Here is a 21,760-nt window from a genome sequence, read left to right on the forward strand (position 1 = left end):
TATATATAGGTATTTTGGGATGAAGATATCATGTTCAATTGTATGCAAAGCTATGCTAGTATAATTCCTTTAGATTTGGAGTGTAAACCTCATTGAAGCATATGCGGACCTTCATATTGTATTGTAACTAGAACTCTGACTGAGCATCCAAAAACAACTTAGGAAAAGTAGAAGGTGTGATCTTAGGCAGCAGAATACCATACTCAACATCTTATGTCACAAGAAGATTGTCAAAGCGTGAGCCCAGAAAGTTTTCCAACTTAAATACTGAAAGGCTACATGTGTATGCTGTCTTATTAAAATTTCTTTGAAATAGAATAAAGAGCCATACTTGGCTTGCCAACCCATATAACTTCCTCATTGACAACCAAACAATTGATCCAACCCTGAACTTTGCGCCTCTCCAACTTGTAGAGGAAGATGATTTAATAAGGCAACTCATTATACGCTTTGAAATCATTCAAACACCAAAACTGGCTGAATTATATATTCTATAAAATCATCCAGGCACCTGAACTCTAACAACCAATCTAGAAAAAAATCATTTCAAGTACCGAAGCGAATGTCGAGTCCTAGATTTCCCCGTACCATCAGGCCTGCCTCCAGCCATTGTTAGACCGCCTACTCAATCTAGTTATTGCCCAGGCCATTCGCATTCAGGCCAGCTTTCCGCTCCTGCAGATGATTCCAGTCATTCTATGGCAGAATTCTCTGTGAATCCATTCAGACAGCAAAAATCAAAACAACCACCATAAACTAATTGATTTAGGATTTGAATTGGGCGCCAGGCTTCTGCAGTAGTGCAATACAGAAACGACGTGCGAAATCTCTGGTAGCAAGCTAACTTATGAGACTTCCCCCTCCAAAAATAATTTTAATATCGTGTGGTTCATTGAACCACGTATCAGATATTAAACTGATAAGAACAGATACTACACTTGATCTTAGCCAAAAGGCCGAGAAAGGTATGTTTTGAGCAGTGCCTACTTACCTTTGAGTGGCTTTACTTTCGCCTGGCTGCATGTGGGATAAATATAATTGCTTTGATCTTATATACACCGTTCGAGCTTTGCTTTTTTGTTTGGTTTTTTTTTTTCCTTTTATATACCGTTCGAGCTTTGCTTTTTTGTTTGGTTTTTTTTTTTTTTTTTTTAATATACCGTTCACCTTTGTTTTTTTGTTTGTTTCTTTTTTCTTATAAAAGGCACTTGTGAGTTTTGTCATAAAGAAGAGGTAACAATACAGTTATTATTTAACTAGCATTTGCATTTTAATGAGGTACAATGGTTATGTCAATAGTTAAATATAGTTTGATTAAAATAATTGTATACAATATAAATAAACTGAATTTATAATAACAGATATCAAGTTTCCACAATCTATGATAGCAATGTACATGAAAATTTAAATGGAACAATTTAAATATTTGTAATATTTAGAGAAGTAAATTTTGTATTTTATGACCCAAATATATGACACATGCATTTACAGATTTAAACTTGGCAATCATTAATCTTATATTAGTTTATATTATTATGGTATTCTAATTAATATTTTTATAATTATTAATCATTATTGTGTCTTTAGTTGACCTATGATGCTAAAAATTATATTAAATTATATAATTTTTACAATAATTATTAAATTGTGATAGTGTATACTTATATTATTTCAAAAATAACAAATTTAAAGTTTTTTTTTCTAAATATTAAAATGAAATATGTTTTCTAAAGATCTCTATCATCAATTTTTATATAGATTATTTAGAATATAGTAACAAAGGAAATTTCAAAATGTACTTCTTATTATAAATATAATTTTTTTATTAATAATGCTTATAAATTATATAAAATTAAAAATAAAGTGTATCTCATTATTATTTATTATTTATTATTAATTATTAATTATTGTAACTATTAAAACTATTAATTATTAATTATTGCAACCAACTATTTTTATTATAAATATAAGATAATTATTCATAATTAACACCAACAAACAAAGTAATACAAGAATATTGATTGTCCCAAACATATTTCTACATGAAACCTAATTGAACATTTAACATGACCATAATCATAACTGTTGTATAATGTTAATCTAATATTCTAATACAATATAATAATATTTTTTTATTAATATTTATGTATAAGATTAATTTAAATATTATATTAAAATAATATTAATGTAAAATCAAGGTTATAATTCAATATTATTTATACGTTACTGTACATTTAAATATTAACTTTTAGAAAGTAAAAAATTTAGATTAAATTAAAATAATTGACCTTCAAGTAAATAATACCCGTTACCTAACCTTAATCATAATTGTAATATCAAATTAATTGTAATCTTTATTCTAATTACTATAATATTACAGCATACCCCTGTTGTGGCGAAAAATTTAGAGTGGCCTGGAACAAGAAACAACAAATAAACATATAAATAAAACCCTAGCTGCTTCCTGTAGCATTTCCCCCTATGGACTTACGGGGTCTGCTTCGTACGAGCCATCCTTCTTCCTTCAGATGGATCTGAAATCACCAAATTTTAAAACTATTAAATCATTGCCACATTCTGCGAATAATTAGATTTATGATCAGCTATCGCAGACCAGTAATTCACACGAATGGCTTTTAAAGATTTTTATAATACAATTTTTGATACAGAGCTTTCGCAAGAGAAGCAGCTGTATTATGGTGGAACTTATCCTCATGGCCATAAAAGATGGTTTAGCAGGCAAAGATGGCTTTGGCCTTTGTTAAAAAGGAGTAGTGATTGGGCTTTTTGGGAGCAGGCTTGAGAACCAGATTCGAAGAATTTTCAAGAAAAAAAGAAGAATAACCAACCTGATATCTAGAAAAGTATACAATTGTGTTACCTATTCCAACTAGGGAAAAGTATACAACTAATATAAGAAAAATAGAAGAATAAAATACAACTAATATAAGAAAAATAGAAGAATAAAATAGTTGAGGCATGAATAGATTAATAAATATGAAATCTTAGTTCTAGATTTCATTTTCATAAAGTTTTTATTGGATAGACTGTATGGTACATTTTTCTGGGTAGACACATAAAATTATCTCTAAATTCTAATTTCTTGAATCTTAATACACTTGACATAATATTAAAATAGATAAATTCATTATAAGTTTCTATTCCTATTTATTATAATATTCCTCTAATTATGTACCTAATATTCCCTAAGTCCTAATCCATTATTTTGCTAAGTCTAATTCATATTCCACGTACTCTTCAAAATTATCCAATTAATTTAATTAGTTAAATATTTCACATATCATGACCTTTACTTTGTGGGCAATAAGGTGTAGACCAATGTTAAATATGATTTTTTTTAAAAGGGAGTGTTAATATATTGATTTTTGAACAATTTCATTATCAATGACAAAAGATATGACAATTTTAAAATTGGTCCAAAAGGCATTACCTAGAAATGAAACGTATTGTAGGAAATAATGAATGTAGTTTTGTGTTTGTGTGTGTGAAAAGTGGACTAAGAATTTGTATCTGCAAGACACAACACTTCAATCAAGTCATTACATGTATGGTTAGATAGATGTAAATATGAATATGAAAACCATAGCAAATCAACCCATTGCCTTCTAAAAGATGCGAGTATAAGATTGCTCTCAGATTATCAACAATACCAGTGACTAGACAACTTCAAGATGAAGGATTTAATCTATATGAGCATGATGTTAAGCTAGATGGGTGCAAGATTAAACTGAAAAGATTTAAACAATATGAATCTAAATGATTTAATCAATGTAAAACAATTAATATGCAATATGTCAATGAATCCTAGAGAAAAAATAGTATAATAACGATATATTCTCTAGCCTCTTTTGAATGAGAGATGAGCCTGAATTTATAGAAAATTCAGAAAGATACCAACAGCTAAGATCAAATGATGATGAGCGGTCAAGATTTTCCAAGAGGAAGCACAATCCAAATGAATTGATGTGATTGGATGCTTTTCTCAATTTTAAAGGAAATTGAACTAAAATTAAGATTAAATTAAAAAAAAACTGATTTAAAGGAAATTGAACTAAAATTAAAGATAAAATCAGGAAAAAAAATGATTTATTATCTATTTCATTCAATTTCAATATCTAATTGTTTTAATTGCTTTCTTTGAGATTATTTATCAATTTTTTTTATTTTTTTTCAAGATTGTTTCCAATTGATTTCTTTTCTCAATTAATTCCTTTCTTGGTCAATTAATTCCTTTTTTTATTTATTTCCATTTTTGAATATTTGTGCTCAATTGATTTATTTAATTGAATTAATTCCTCTTTCTTGATTTGTTTCCTTTTTTGAAGATTTATGGCAATTTGATTTATTTAATTAAATATGTTAGGATATTTAATTAAAATAAATAAGATAACTATTTCAAATGATTACTTGGAATGATTTAATTAATTAAATAAATATTTATTTAATCTTGGGTGATTGATTTTTCCATGTGACATTTGATGATTAAAGAATTAATTATATGCTCAAGATTGATTTAATTGCCTTTGGTTAGGACCTTGGTGATGTTGTTGAGATTAGGGGCTCATGGTTTAGAGGACCATTTTTAGGGTATTATGTTTGCCCCTCTTTGAATTAATGTGTGAACAGCGCATTGGTTCAAAGAATAGTTGATGTCTAGGAGATGCCAGTTCTAAACTTGATTGATCATAAACTAGATGAAAAGCAAGGTGTTTAGCTTGATTCGAACAACGAAGCTGAATGAATTTTGATTAAAGCGATACCATTCCTGAACTTGCTTGAACTAGGAATGATAGAAAACACAAGATACCGAACTTGAACTTGATTGATCAAGAAGCGGATCTTGCTAATCTAGAACTTGATTGATCTCGACATAGTGAGTGATGATAAAAATCGATCTTGAACTTGATTGATCAAGATACGATGAAGATAAACTATTCATCTTGATCAAGAAACAAATACTGAACACCTGCTTAGATTGAGTGTGATCAAACAAACTCTTTAAACCCTTGATTGAGTTTAAATGAATAATTAGCTTGATGAAAAGCGATGAAACTGATTAACATTAAGAGATTGATTTAGATAAAAGACAAATATCAGTTTGATTTGAAGTGATGAAATTGATATGCCCCTAGCGATTGATTTGATTCAGATGATCGAGAGATCTCAACTTGATATAAAGAGATGAAGTTGAGATGCCCCTAGCGATGAGGATTTGATTGATTTTCTTTAGTTGAAAAATATTTTGCTCGACTTCCGATGAAGATTTGAAAATTTTTCTTGATATTTTGAAGATGTGAGGTCATAAGGTCATGAGTATGCCCCCTTGGGAGCGAAATCGAAAGATAGTGAGGGTACATGATGATAGGCAATTTTTAGCGATGAAAATGATTTGAGCATAAATTGATTCAGAGGCATTTTTGAAAATTTTGCATTGATTGATAAGAAATTGAGCACAAAGTTGATTTGTAGAAATTAAATTGAGATTCAACGTTGATTCATGAGAAATTGAGTGCAATTAGAAAAGAGAATGAGCTTTTGATGAAAAGAGTGCTAAGTGGTCCAAATTTTGAAATTGACTAGCAAAATGATCTTGATTTTTGATTTCGATCTTGAAAATGGACTCAGGACAGCTAATTTACAAGCTCGTGATTTGATTTCATTGTAGTTGTGTTGATGGATTATGAGATGTTGTTCTATATGCTTTATTCTATATGTATGCATTTCTTTCCAGTATAGATGAATGAATGCAAATGGAATATTGGTGTCTATTTGTTTTTCTTTTCATATGTAAATAAATGAATGTGAATGAGTAATGCAATTTTTTTTTCATTTTTCTATGCAATAAGATGAATGCAAATGAATGATAGTGAATGTATGAATCTATATAATATGCTTATGTATGCAGCTAAACATCTCAAAAAACAAGTACTCGATCAGAGAAATGATGAAAAGAGACCACTTAGCGAAGAAATGATGACGCTCCAACTCTCATTCAACAGACAAAGAGGAAGCATTGTTACTATACCGAAATCAATCGAAATGCATGAGATGCAAAATGAAATGCAAGAATGATATGCAAAATGAGATGCAACCCTAAACCTAGTCACTGGACTTTGAAAAGCTTAATCTTCATCATTGAGCATTTTACAATTATAGTAGATAGAGTAGAGTTCCTTGCCTTTCATGTGCAATATTAATGATTTTGTATGCAATGACCCTTTTTTCTCGTTCATATCCTTGGACAGATTACGCATGGATGTGAATTGCACAATGAAGAAATTCCATTAAAACAAACAAAGAAATGATGGGAACCTCCCTGTAGCATTCAAATCAGTGGAGTCGAGGTATGTGAGGTGATTCCACCTAGATGTGAAGGTTCTTATCACAGACACCCAACTAATTTAGATGTTTCCAGATCATTGGGATCATTCCTACAAGCAGAAAACAAGAAAATATTATGCCCCCACTCCTTGCTCCTCTTAGTCAAGATAGAATTCCTCGAGTTACTCAGAGGGATAATAATAAAAAACCAATATAAAAGACAGCACACAAAGAAAATTTTCATGCATAGCTCAAACTGTTTAGTGATTGTTTTCAGTTTTGTTGTTTTGCTTATTAACTCGGTGATAAAACTCTTCAGTAGTCAGGAGATAGGTATTTGACTTGGAGTGGATGACCAGGTTTCACTAACGTAAGATTGACTTGGTTGACACTGCTTAGGATATGTAATGTGCTCTTGTTGATTACCTAAGACTAGGACACTGATCAGTTTCAAGCCATGAGGGTTCCAACAAACCAGGATGTCACAAAAGTGATTGAAATATGTTCAAGTGAAAGCAAATATGCAGGAAAGTGGGAATGCCAATGTTGCATTGATAGATGGAGCCCTTGAGTACAAGAGGCACTTGTTTACCAGGGTTTCACCTGCTTGGCATATTTTCATTTTTTTTTGTACCAAGGTGCCTATTTACCAGGTTTTCACCAAGGCATTTTCTCTCTCTTTTTCCTCTTTTTTTTTTTTTTTTTTTTCTTCAGGACTTTTTCTGATTTTTAGGATTTTTTCAAGACTTTTTAGGATTTTTATGATTTTTTAATGTTTTCCCCTAGTCTCTAGCAAGGCAAAAGGGATTTTGAGTACATGAATGGATAAGCGAATGATGGTGGACGCTTTCAAGGACTATCTCACAAGGTTAATCCAAGCACAGGGTCTAGATATAGCAATGTAAACCAAGGATTTTAGCGATGTAAAGCAAGGATTTTATTGATGTAAAGCAAGGATATAGTGCAGTGAAGCCATATGGTCCAAAGAAGTGGTCATGTCAAGAGGTTTGTGGAAAGCATGTTTTTGCATTTTGTCCATAGTGTTGATCAAGATCAAGGGATAGATTTGGATAGGAGGCAGATATGATAAGCAAGATCAAAATGCAGTAATGAAAGAAGTAAGCGAGATGGATAGGAGCCAAAGGGTGTGGATCAAGTGCAATATATAGGACATACAAAACTTCTAAAGATCCTTAACCTTGTCAAGATCAAAGGTGGAAAAGGGATATGAATGTAGATAGAGTGAATGAGGGATAATGGAGGATGAAGGATAATGGAGGAAGATGGATAATAGATGGATGTACCTAGATGGAACTTGCCCCCAGTGTAAAGTGAAAAAGGATAATGGATTACACATGATGCCTGTTTGCCAGGTTTTCATCATGGTACTTGCCCAAGGCGCTACAAGAAGTAGTTTTCACACAAGGACGAATTTATTTCTCTTTACTTTTTTTTTTTCTCACTTTTTCATCATTTTTTTTTTTTTGGAAGATAATGGAGGCATGATAGGGGTGGAAGAAGGACCCCATCTTCTCGCTTATTTGGATGGTACCCTTAGAATATGAGTTGCAATAAACAATGGCTATGAAGGTATGCTCAAAGATGTTGGCAAGATAATGAAATGAAACTAGGGCAAGGATTTATGCAAAGGATTGGATAAGAGGGATGGAAGGGTGAAAAAGATGTGTTGGATAATGGATGGGATGTTGGAAGAATTATGTATGGCTAGATGGAAATGCTGGAAAGATCAACATTGGCACACGTCTTGAGGGATGGTGGACATATGGAGGAGAAGTGAATCTTAGATTTTGAGATTTGGATGGAGGAAAGGTTACATATTTTGGGGCATATGAACCCAAAATGGATGAAGGAGGTGATAGAGGAATAGACTCAGAAGGTTTGGATGGAGGAACAATAATTTTGGATGCCAATTTTGATTTTTCTTTAGATTGTTGTGCTTCAAGCGACCGCTTAGGGATCCACATGGTTTTTGATTTTTCTCGCTTTTGTAGTTCCTTAGAGCGCATTGCTTGTACAAGTGTCTTAGGAATCCATATAAATTTTGATTTTTCTTCTTTCTTTGTGGCCCTTTGTGGCGTTTTGTATTTTTCTTTTTCTTTTTGGATCATATTTTTCTTTGTTTTGACATGTCGATTAGATGGGACATGTTGATCCTTGAATACATGTGGATTGCTTGATTTATGACCTTTATGCTTGGCATCCAAATTTCTTGGAGAAGGAAAAGAATGTGTGGATGGATAGGAATGATATGAAGGTATTTTAGATGGATGGAAGGTACTTGAAGACATGTGCCTTTGTTGATCCTGCATAAGGGATGGAGAGATATAGGGACCTAGAATGGATGGGAGAGGTGAAAGGGAAGGCGTGTATTTGGATTTAACTGGATAAATGTAGGATTTATGAGAGATACCAACATCTTGAGAAATTTCCCTGAGGCCATGACCTTTAACACTTTCCTTAATATGGAGGGGTTCTTTCTTGTGGAGATCTACCCCTTTTCCTTTATAAATATTTTGACTTGTAGGATACACTTTACTTTGGAAAGAAGGCACAAGTCCATTATGAGATGGAGGTGGAATGTAAGGAATAATAGGATCGTGAGAGGGCTTTATAGGCATGATGGATCCTTGAGCTGAACATGGAGGATTATGACAAGGAGATGAAGGGATACTTTGATATTGACATGGAAGAGGACCATTGGATAGAGTAGGAAGGGTGTTTGACTCTTCATTTTGAATAGGACCATTTGAAAAGGTGGAAGAGGCATCATGATCTTGCTTAGGAAGTGGATTAGGAATGGGATTTGGAAGGATTCTTTGCTCTTGAGATGGAAGGGGATCTTCTTGGAAGAAATGGAAAGGTATAATGGGATCCTCATGGGATTCTAGGGAGATAGTATCTTTTTCAATCATTAGCTGGGATTGAGGAGTTTTGGTGTCTTGATCTTGATTTATGATAGGACTTGTTTCTTCATTTTTCAGATTATCCTCTTGACATGGAGTCACTTCTATAGGATTTTGCATAGGTGTAGGGGATTCTTGGAAGGTCTCCTTATTTTGACATGATGGGGAAGCATTTTGGAAATGGCCTTCTAGAGTGGGTACATTTGGAATTGAAGTGTATGATGGCATAAGATTTGGGATTTTCAAATCTTTAGAGGAACTTGTATCAATATTGGCATTAACTTGGATTTCCATAGGAGATAGCCCTTGAAGGTCAACGTGAGAAGTTTCATTGTTTGATGGAGATGGTATGGATTGTTGCTGAGAAGTTTTAGGAGATGAAGGAATTGTGGAAGGGATGGAGGCTACATATGGAGCCTTGATAGACATAGGTTCATGATTTTGATTATGCTTAGAAGTAGTTCCTTCTTTTTCTTTAGGTGAGTCATTAGGATCTTCAATTTCAATGACACCATCATCAAGGAGATCTTGAATCTTATGTTTTAATTCCATACACATTGAAGTCTTATGTTTGTTATGCCTATGATATACATAATAACTACTCAAAACTGCACATCCCCATGTGGTCTTTTTAGGCAATATGATAAGATTGTTCTTAATAAGCTCTTCCAAAGCTGACTAAATAGATTGCCCCAGAGGTGTAAACTGTCTATCTAGGGAATAGATGTTGTTTTGTTTTGGTGAAGGTGTACATGAGCTTGTTTGAGATTTGGCTTTTGATTGTCAATCATTTGCTGGTATTTGATCATCAAATCACATAATCGTTTTAGCACTTCTTGAATTTTCTCACACTTGATATCATACATTTTATTTTCAAATGGAGTCATTGATCTATTTTATTGGATATCCATGTCATATATTTCTTTCTTTATATCCTGAAGCATTTGAGCATAGGTAGCCATGGGAATTGGAGCTAAGGTATCCATGAGATTCTTAGTTTTGTCAAAAAAATTAGAAGAACTTTTGGTTTGAACAGGCATGTTTAACTGACAGGACCAAGAGTGAGATGTGTTGCAGAAGTCAAGATCAAATTATAGCTAGTAGTTTGTTTAACATAGTGATTGAGAGAAGTAACTTAAGATCTGGTCTGGTTTCTGGAATGATCTATCCCGTGTAAGACGTTATCCAAGTTAAATTAGGTTTGATAAGATGTTTGTTTGGACTAGCTTAAAGATGATCGACAAAATCGTGCAACGCAACGGAAGAGGTACACTATCAAGGTTGTTTATGCTCAGGAGGATGATAACCAGTTTTAGGCTCGTTGTAGACTGTATTAGACAATTTTGACAATTTTGACTGATAAGATCAGGAATTCATATGACAGAGGATTGGATAGAGACAAGATTTTGAGAGATAAAGTTTCAATGACTGATGAGTAACATTTTTTGATAAGGATGGATGTTTCGATGACTGACAAAGAGTAGTTTGGACATAGCTAGAGTTTATCACTGAATTGTTTGATATTGTTTCATTTGTTTTCTCCAGTTTTAGTATTTCAGTTTTAGTTTTAGGGATGAAAACATAGAAAACATGCAAGATATATAATAATTCAATCACAACACGCTAACCCTATGGAAGTTGGCTTAGAGAAGAAAAACTTTGTTTGCTGACTTAGGTACACACCCAATAGCTAATCAGAATATAGCCACTGAGTCTCATGCAATGGATTCTCAATGCCGTATTAGCCGACTCCAAACGCTAATGGGGGCACGATATGGCAAGTGTCTTGGGAGAGTTACTATCTCTCTTGCACAAATATTATCAACCTTTCAGAGGTGAATTAGGTAGCTTCTACATTATAGTTCTTAGTTAGGAATTCCATTTTGAATTTACCCCTTGAAGTCACGCAAGCATGATTGAGGCCTATAGCCCAACAAGGTATCGAAACAAGATGTAGTAATGTAAACATGATTGAGACTGCGAGGCCCTACAAAATGCTCAATATGAGAGATCTCAAAGAGAAAACTCAAATAATCCCATCCTCTGAGACTTTAATCACTAGAGGCCTATTATTATAGTTAGTTGGAATGCTCAGGGCCAGCTGTACTCACTTGGGTCATTCTCATAGGGTGATTACTTTTTCCCACTGTGACAGGCCTGCTAAAGGTACACAAATCTCAAAACTTAGAAAAAAGCTTCAAGGGTCTAGATTTCTGATTGTCTATAAAAGACAAGAGCATACTCTCCTACCTCTTAGTTTTTTCTCAAAACACGAAAGACATATTTGTTCTTTAACCAGATAGCAATTTAAGTGCCTAAGAAAATACTAAATGAATACACAATGTTTAGTCGATTCTCCTTAGGCAACTTGCAAAACCAATATGTCAGCAGTCATTTTCTTCTTGATTCTTTGGTAGGCGTATGTTTGATTGATAGATTCTTTGACAAGCGTCCTGAAACCATTAAAATCCCAAAATTAGTTTCCAAAATAAAATAAAAAATAATTATCAAAAGAAAATTCTAGCATGCAAACTATAACTTAAACTAATCTAACAAGAATTTTCATTTTTTATGACTATCCTAGTTATGACAGTTTTGATAGTACATCACTCTGTCATTTATAACTTTTGAACCAGAGATAATTTGGAAAATCTCTTCGGTGGAAATTTGGAAAACTTGGTTTTCAAAAACATATTAAAATTTGGGTTAGATCCAACGATTCAATAAAAGTTATACTCTCTGAATCGAGACCATTTTTGACTGTCACAGAAAAATGAGTAAAATGACAGTCCTGCACTTTGTCAATCATAACTTTCAAATCCAAAATATTTCGGAAAATCCCTTCTATGAACCTATAGAAAACTTTATTTTAAACAATATATCAAACATTGGTTGAGATCTAACAGTTCAATAAAACGTTATGCTCTCCAAACTGAGACCTTTTTTGGCTGTCATAGAAGAATGAGTAAAATGACAGTCCTGCACTCTGTCAATCATAACTTTCAAACCCAAAATCTTTAGGAAAATCCCTTCAGTGAACCTGTAGAAAACTTGATTTTAAACAACATATCACAAATGGGTTGATATTCAATGGTTCAACAAAAAGTTATGCTCTCCAAACCGAGACCATTTTTTACTGTCATAGAAGAACAATAAAAAAGAAAGATTTTTATTTGCAAATTTAACACATGTTTATTAGTTATAAAAACCAAACATTAAATTTGTTCAAGAAACATTAGAAATCTTGTAGTTGTGGGTTCGAGCCCCACGCTGGGCACCAGAAATGTGTGTGTGAAAAGTGGACTAAGAATCTGTATTTGCAAGACACAACACTTCAATCAAGTCATTACATGCATGGTTAGATAGATGTAAATATGAATATGAAAACCATAGCAAATTGACCCATTGCCTTCTAAAAGATGCGAGTATAAGATTGCTCTTAGATTATCAGCAATACCAGTGATTAGACAACATCAAGATGAAGGATTTAATCTATATGAGCATGATGTTAAGCTAGATGGATGCAAGATTAATCTAACAAGATTTAAGAAATATGAATCTAAATGATTTAATATATGTAAACCAATTAATATGAAATATGTCAATGAATCCTAGAACAAAAATAGTATAATAACGATATATTCTCCAGCCTCTTTTGAATGAGAGATGAGCCTGAATTTATAGAAAATTCAGAAAGATACCAACAGCTAAAATCAAATGATGATGAGCGGTCAAGATTTTCCAAGAGGAAGCACAATCTAGGTGAATTGATGTGATTGGATGCTTTTCTCAGTTTTAAAGGAAATTGACATAAAATTAAGATTAAATCAAGAAAAAACTGATTTAAAGGAAATTGAACTAAAATTAAGATAAAATCAGGCAAAAAACTAATTTATTATCTATTTCATTCAAATTTAATATTTAATTGTCTTAATTCCTTTCTTTGAGATTATTTATCAATTTTAAATTTGTTTTTTCAAAATTGTTTCCAATTGATTTCTTTTCTCAATTAATTCCTTTCTTGGTCAATTAATTCATTTTTTGATTTATTTCCATTTTTGAAGATTTGTGCTCAATTGATTTATTTAATTGAATTAATTCCTCTTTCTTGATTTGTTTCCTTTTTTGAAGATTTATGGCAATTTGATTTATTTAATTAAATATGCTTTGATATTTAATTAAAATAAGTAAGACAGTTGTTTCAAATGATTTACTTGGAATGATTTAATTAATTAAATAAATATTTAATTAATCTTGGGTGATTGATTTTGCCATGTGACATTTGATGATTAAAGAATTAATTGTGTGCTCAAGATTGATTTAATTGCCTTTGGTTAGGACCTTGGTGATGTTGTCGAGATTAGGGGCTCATGGTTTAGATGACCATTTTTAGGGTATTACAGTGTTGACCTTTAGGAGATATATAAATTTGATTGTATCTAGAAAATCCATCCATAAGTGATTAAATCTAATATACAATTGTATGATTAACATCAAAATTTTTTTGTAGAAGATATTGACGAATATTGGAAAATAATAAGAGTATGCATTAATTACTATTGCAAATCCTTTCATTTAAACATTAAATTCTTATAGAAAAGTAGAGGCTTGAAGGTGGAAATCATTAATGAGTTTAAGTGGTAGATTCTACTTTATTTAATTACTACCATTGATTTAAAATAATCCAATAATCCTCTTTGTATTTTGTGAGATAAAATGTACCAATAATTTGCAATACTCCTTAAGCCCAAAATTGTTTGTAAACCATGTTGATTTCCATTGATGTCAACAATTGAAAAGTAATTTCAAACCCCACGAGCATTATAACTTGTAGGTACATTTTGCCTCGTGGAATACAATGATGGTCATTAGATTATATTTAAAATCGATGATGGTAACTAAAGATTGTTGATTAACCCTAAAGTAAATAATAATGATGATATATTATTGGCAAATAATTTATATTTCTACAATAAATTATTAAATTTTGGCAAATTTGATCCAAGCATGTATTGAATATTCTGGGGAATCTTTGAGTTCAAAAATTTAATAAAATAAATTCTATGGTGATTTACCTAAAAATAAAATATTTTTTAATAAAAATGTGGCGATTTAGGTCACTTTATAACTTGAATTATTAGCCAAATTTTGATTCCCAAATTTCAAAAAATAGCCAATTAGTGAATATTAGCCACTAAAAAAATCATTGGTGCTAAGGGTGAGCCAGGAGATGAAAATATGAAACTGAAATAATAGACCACAAGTGAGATTCCTAGACAACTCTGCTTGGCTTCTATCTTAAGGACAAGCATGTAAATCTGGGACACCAGTGCAATGCGTGGTCATCCTATATGGATGAGGTACAAAGACCATACAGAAAGTCACAAACATGACCATATTATTTAATAAGATGGATAAATGACCCAAAAAAATCTGATGCCATAGAATATGGAGTGCTGGTATTAAGAAAACGATGAAAGAACAAGGGAAACTCACAACTGGTCCACGATTAAAGCTTCCTGCAAGATGATCACCCTCCTACGATTGTAAACCTAGACACAAGAAAGATAGGAAAATGTTTAGGGTTGTGTTTTGGAGACTGCCTTAGTCAAACCCCAGCTTTAGTCTTTCCAACTCCATGAACAACTTGAATAATAGCAATAGTGAAATGAAATGATGAAGATAAAAAAAAATATGATAATAGATTGAGATGAAAATATTAAAAAAACAAAAACAAATCAAGGAAAGATAAGTGAACTCCCCTTTTGGCACTTGTGAAGATAACACTATGAGCTACTCAAGAGATGGCGACAATGGTGGTCTCATGAAAAATTGTGAGTATGCCCAAAGAGATTGATAAAAGCTCCAACCTACAAGAATTGATCAGGAATGACAAAAAGATCCTCAAAATACTTTCAAACATGAGAGATATAGGTTCTATAAGAGAAACCAACATCGGTGGGTGCGTGCAAGGGTGTTATGATTCCTTCCAAGCACAATCATAATGCTTAAACAATCATATGAATTATCAAATTTGTGGGATGCTAGCACATTGTGCTAATGTCTTGAGGGTGATAGGTCAAAAAATTTGGTAGGATTCTGGTCTGGAGCTGACAAAACATTCTAGGTGGGAAAAAAGATAAAATTGGTGGTACACGACCTCCAATGACATGGAGGAACGTGCACCATTTGTTGTGATGAATTGTATAACCTGTGTGATTTTCAATATTACACAAACAAATATTCCTTTTAGTTTTTTACTAAAAGGAACTACATTAGAAATCCACTCAAGATAATCAATAGGATGAATGAATTCAATTTCTAATATCTTTTGTAGTTCCTCTTTAACTAAAAGAGCAATCTTAGGATACATCTTACATTATAATGAAGGGATACTCCATGAAACACACACATGGACAATGATATAGATTAACTAGACAAATACAAGAAATTAAGAACCAATTTCTATTACTCTCATGAAAAAAATACAATACATTAAAATTACAGACTACAACTAAATGGGCTTTCTTATTACAAGAAATTTATTTCTATATAGAAAAATCTACAAGTTGGAGTAACAATCCACACTACTAAACAATGAACCATCCTCTCTAACCCATGTTTTTCTTATTTATTGTAGGAAGCATAACCATATTGGAATGTTCTAGAAGGTGTATCTCTCATTTTTGGGTACTAGAATCCTAACTATCCATTGTCCCACTCAAGAAGATATTTTTCTATAAATTGGAAATTGGATTTGATCTACCTACTAAATCTTCAATCATTCTATATCTTTGGACTTAGAAACATATGTATAATGTTGAATTGTTCAAATCAAATTTTGCCAAATTTAAGACTTGTTTGAGGCTCCAAGGTACTAAAATTTTGTTTTGAATCTATATTGGAGAAATTTCCTTGAACAAAATATTAAATATATCTCTAATGCCACAATATATTGAGATGATTATTTCACCATTCACTTCATATTTCAATTTTTTTCCTTCCACTAAGTTCTTAGGTTCATGTGTTGATAAATGGAAACTTAGTAAATAGTAACCCTACTAGTTTATCCCTTAGTGAAAAATAAATAATATCCTTGGGTAATGCAAGATTTCTCTTATACTCTAGATGCTTGTGCATCACATAAATTCTACATTTTTGTCTGAATATCAATATGAACTACCAAGTGATGAACCATAGTAGATGGTTCTAAACCATGCATATTAACATAAGACCAAAAAATAATAATAGATGAATTTTCTAAGATTTTTGGTGATATTTTTTCCTCTAAATGTATTAATGAATCAACAATATATGTAATTTTTCAATTATACTTTATTCTCAAGTTTATCTCTCTTGTGTTTTTAATCAACATTGAAGATTTATCATCTATGTGTTAGGGGAAGGTCAATTTCCTCATCTAGTGAAAACTTAGATAATTTTCATCATTATACATGTTGGTTTATATAATAAACACCTAAATAAAATATTAAATGATGATACACAATCTCATATCTTCTATAAGGTTGATGTAGGATCATCCAAGGATGTGAGAGCAATCTTGCATCGACCTGAAATATTAATTTTGTTTTCTTTTATATTAGTTTTAAATGTTGTTAGGAATAATTTTGTGCAATAAGGGCTAAAATACTTGATAAATTATTTGGCCAAGTCTTAAGGCTTTATTTTACATAAGAAAGTGACACATGCTATTAGCATCTTCATGGCATATTCTTGGAATCCCTCACTTTGACAATGACTGGTGAGTGTTATAGGAGAGTAATTGTTTCAAAATATTATATTTACCATTTACAAGTGCATGTCCTCATATGTGGGATTCCAAAGGACACTTGGAAATTCATGTCATTTGACAAATTCAAGTGGAGTTATGGAGCTATCATGGTTGACTTGTTTGATTGGTTGTTCGTGGAGGTGACCATGTGCAACATTAAAGGAAATGTTTGTATTTTATTTTATTTTTTATGTTTGCAACCTTATTTGGAAATTAGGTTTGGAAAAAATATGATTTAATGTAGATAACTTATATTATTTTTCTTTTGTGGAAGTTGAGTTGGACTTTTGCAACATTATGACAACATTTAATGCAAAATTATAACATGATTTTCAGAGGTATTTTCAACCTCAACATGAAATTTGGTTAGGTGAACCAATAATGGGTTTTGGCAACCATCAGGGGGTTATGTGTTGCATCATATTTCATCAAATTGAAGATAGTAATTAGAGGATACAGTTTGACAATTGCAGGTTGAGTTTTGTAGGTTGAAGGACAAAGATTGGAATACAACTGTAGCTCAAGTGTGGGATGAATTAATTTTATTTTCCTCTTTCTCATTTTTCGATTTATATCAAATTTTAATTTTTTTTTTTAATTCCTTGTGGTCATGTGATGGTGATTCAAAAATGGCTATGTTATCGGGAAGCTAGATTGTAGCAAAATATTGAGATGAAGGAGATTATTTCTCTTGTTTGTTCTTTTTTGAATATGATTGATTTTATATCAGATTTGAGGATGTATATAATGTGTATGGTTCTATCAAGTACTTTATTATTTTATATTATCATTGTACATCTAGTTTCACGAGTGTTTGAATAGAAATTAAGAACATAATCTTGTAGTTTTCATGTCTATTCCTTTGCATTTATGAGTTGCGGATGTGTTTGAACCCATTATGGAATTGATAAATCAGATTTAATTCATATAATTAAAGTGGTCTTCATATGTGTTGTTAGACAGGGGAGATTTTAAAATAGTTTTGGACCCATTTTTGTGGATGTGCCTAATTTATGCATTATTTTACCTAGTTTTGGGACCATTTGCATAAATTTTATCCATTACCTTATTATTAATATTTTTCATGGGTTATTTTGTTAGGATTCAGATGCAAAATTCCCCTGGTTAGGCAAAAAGAGCTCATCTTTCAAATAATGAAAACTATTGATTTTGTAAATAGCAGGAATTCATCTTACTTTGTAAGTTGAATTTCTTTTGAAAAGGTATAAGTTGCATATAAATACAACTCTGTTTCTCATTTCAAACTCTAAGTCTCCAAGCCCATTCAATAAGTGAGTCAAATGATTCAAGCTTATATCTATGTTCAAGTAGTAATTAGTTCAAGCATACAAATTTGTTACAACAATCATGATGAATTACATTTTCCCTACTTCAGAATAAATTTGTGTGAAGTTGGGTAATCCTTGGTTCACATCCATGAATGTAGTCCCTTCAACCATTCACAAGTGTTTTAAGTTCTCTTATAATGGGAAAATTATAATCATCTATGGTATTCTTATCCAATCCATAACTAATCATCAAAACATTACTCTTGATTTATTTTGGCCTTAAAAACATCAACCTCTCAAACCTCACCAAGATATCCTATTCCTTTCCTATAAAAATATAAATCTAATTGAGTAGCTTCCTTAGGTACAACTTTGTGGTATGCTTTGACTAATTTATTAAGAATTATTCATTATATATGGATACATATGGAAGTAGCTCATTCTGCCCACATCCTGTACTACTCCTCCTTTCTACTCCTTTCACTCCTCCTAAATATGATGTAGTTACACATCCCAAATCCTATAAAGGAAAGATAAAAGCACCCAACATCTTCTATCTCTAAACATTTTTTTTTTCCTTTCATTCCTCCTTCCATTGCTATAGAAAAGGAAGAAAAAGAATGAATGTTGAGTCATCTAGAACCTTCTTCTACACAAGCTTCAAGTTGTAAATAATGAAATTGTAGTACAAGAGAATTACAACAAATATGTCATGGCAACGCTCATGAGCTTGCCTCAAAAATTTATTCTTATCCTATGAAGTCTATTGCTAATTTGATCTCATATTCCAAGCCTTCACCCAATCCTAGAGAGGAGCCTTACCTTAACCAACCTCACAAAAACTATTTTTTCTAATACAAAATGATTCTCCTTGCATTAAACCTTTAATAGTGATCAATCTAGATGATGATTTTGATGATATAGTTGAGAATGTTAATAATTTTTTTGATTATATTAAGTCGGGAAAAGAAGAAGAATACAAATATAGGAAAGAAGAAAGTTGATACATGTTCATTACACAAAGGCACTAATACTAGGGAAAACAAGAAGAAATCCTTGTTGGAAGAATGATTTTAGGGCTACTATAGTCATGAATAAACTAAGAAAGATGATGAACAAGCATTGTTCGAGTTGCATAATAATCAATGAGACAAGGTAGTGGAAGAGGCTAAACAATCCATAAAGCAATAGCTATAGGAGTAAGTAGCATGTTTTAGATAACAAATATGATTGGATATTAAGGATGTAGTTGTCGGCCTATTAATGGGCCTTCTTGGGTTAATTTGGGAAAGGAGATAGGAGGGAAGGTGGAATGGTCAAGACCACTAGACTGGTGGGCTAAAATTAATTATGATGGTGCCTTGAAAGGCAACCTTGGACCTTTAGGAGCTAGTAAGGATGATTTGGGATTAGGAAAAAAACATGTTCACTTTTGGGGTAAGAAAATTGATGAATGGAATGAATATTGTTATGAAAGCACAAGTGTTCATTAAGGCTCTCAAAGCAAGGAAGAAAATGGGATCATCAAAAATCCAACTAGAAGGTGATTCATTAATTATTACCAATGCCATTAAAGAAGGGAAAATAAGTGCATTATATTTTACTTGTCAATCAATTGATAACTTCCTTTAGAGATTTTCAAATTTTGCTTGTCGTACTATTTGGGAATAAGGTGGCAGATGCATTGTCCAACTAGGCAACCTCATTATACGTTGGAGGTGGTGGAAATATTTTTGAAGATTGCCAAAATCTAGTATTTAATTAGTTGCAGTGATTAGACACTGGCATTTAGGAAAGAACTAGTGTCAAGGTATTATAGTCTGGCATGGGACGGAGGTTTTAAAGGGATAATTTTTTACCTGGATTTAATTTTATGCTAGGAGATTGTCAGTGACGGGTGGTATTCCAAGACAGAATGGAAGTGAATTTATTGCTTTATACTATGAAACATCAACTCGCATTTATAGGAAGGATCACATAAATACAAATCAAATCCATTTCAATCAGGAGGAGGAGTTTTTTAAAGTTGTGGAAATGCTACTGGAGAAGGTGTTTATGGAGACTCAGCATAGGTACCTCACCAACATGGATATTGTATCCATGGTGGCTCAATGGAGGCTAGAGATTGGAATGGAGCTAGAGATTTAATGGGTGTTGAAGGCTAGTGTTTGGGAGAATTGGATATATGGTCTCCAGCTTGTTTTTGCAAGGTTTGTTCTGGGTCGAGGTTTTGATCTTGCAAATAACAAGTTGACGGAAGAGGAAGGTGTCCGTGTTTTGATGCAATTTATCAGATGGAAATACGGGGAGGATCAGTAGTTGAGGAGAGTAGAGGTGGCATTTTTTGGTACAATTTCTGCAACAAAATGGAATGGGAGTGGTAGATCGAATTTGGCAAAGGAATCAGGAGGTGGAAGTGGTGGATGAGAAAACTATGGAGGAGCAGTACTCGGTGACGAGTAAATTTTCATTGGAAGACTTTTGGGGAATGGACCCATGGGTGGTGATCGTGAATGAATATCTTTGAAACTTTGGAAAGATTATTTTCTTCAAATTTTGTGTGGAAACAATTTGATATAATGAATTTTTTGTCCATTTTTGGTAGTTTTCTATTTTGAGTTGACCGTATTATACGAAAAGGTTTTGTATATGGATGGGTGTGGGGTTTGGCCTTCCAGTCTTGTAGTTGGCTTGCATAAATTCTGGTTTTTGTAATTTGACCATCCATTTTAAAAGGATTTTGAAAATGTAAACTTTTAATTATTATGCTGAGTGCGTCTCTTATTTCAAAAGGTAACCTGATATTTAAAATCAATGGTTGAGAACTTACAATAGCGTATGCAAGACGATTGAAGCTCTTTCCTCCCAACTGCATTCATTCATTCGAGGTGTTTGCAGTCATTCCCTTCTATTGTCATTGTTTGCATTCAGAGTCTTCCACTGCCCAGAAGGTAGAAATCATATAAATACATCTTTTGCACAACAGATTGGAGAAAGCTATTTGCAACAGTTGAAAGCTTCTACAATTGCACTTTCTTCTCGTAACAGGTAAGCATCCAGGCAGTATATTTCGTCTCCCATGATTTCAGAAAAGCATCGATGTTATGAAGAAACTGTTTTAAACTATAGAATAAGATTACCTAGTCATGAACTTATGTTATTTTCTTTTAGAGTGAAATCAAGTAGAAGAGGCTGTTTGAAAATGTCATGTGAAAACTTATGATAAAAGCATACATTCCTGACAACTTTGATACATTTTTAAAGAAATATATTTAAAATAAAATAAAAAATGATGTAAATAAAAATCCTAGAGTTGGAATTAATCTTTTTAATATTACCATCCCCTAAGTCATTAAAAATCAACAATTTGTTGCTTTGTTTCCTTTTGATCAATGAAATTTTGATTCCCAAGT

General features: G+C 32.2%; 1 non-coding gene across 1 annotated transcript; it reads right to left on the reverse strand.

The window, feature by feature from the left end:
* Window positions 1-774: 774 nt before the first annotated feature.
* Window positions 775-969, reverse strand: LOC131064128 (U2 spliceosomal RNA). The gene has a single exon (XR_009111206.2). It is a non-coding gene; the product is annotated as a U2 spliceosomal RNA (small nuclear RNA).
* Between the last annotated feature and the right edge of the window lie 20,791 nt (window positions 970-21,760).

The sequence above is a fragment of the Cryptomeria japonica genome, chromosome 5 (assembly GCF_030272615.1).
Source record: "Cryptomeria japonica chromosome 5, Sugi_1.0, whole genome shotgun sequence".
NCBI classification, from domain to species: domain Eukaryota; kingdom Viridiplantae; phylum Streptophyta; class Pinopsida; order Cupressales; family Cupressaceae; genus Cryptomeria; species Cryptomeria japonica.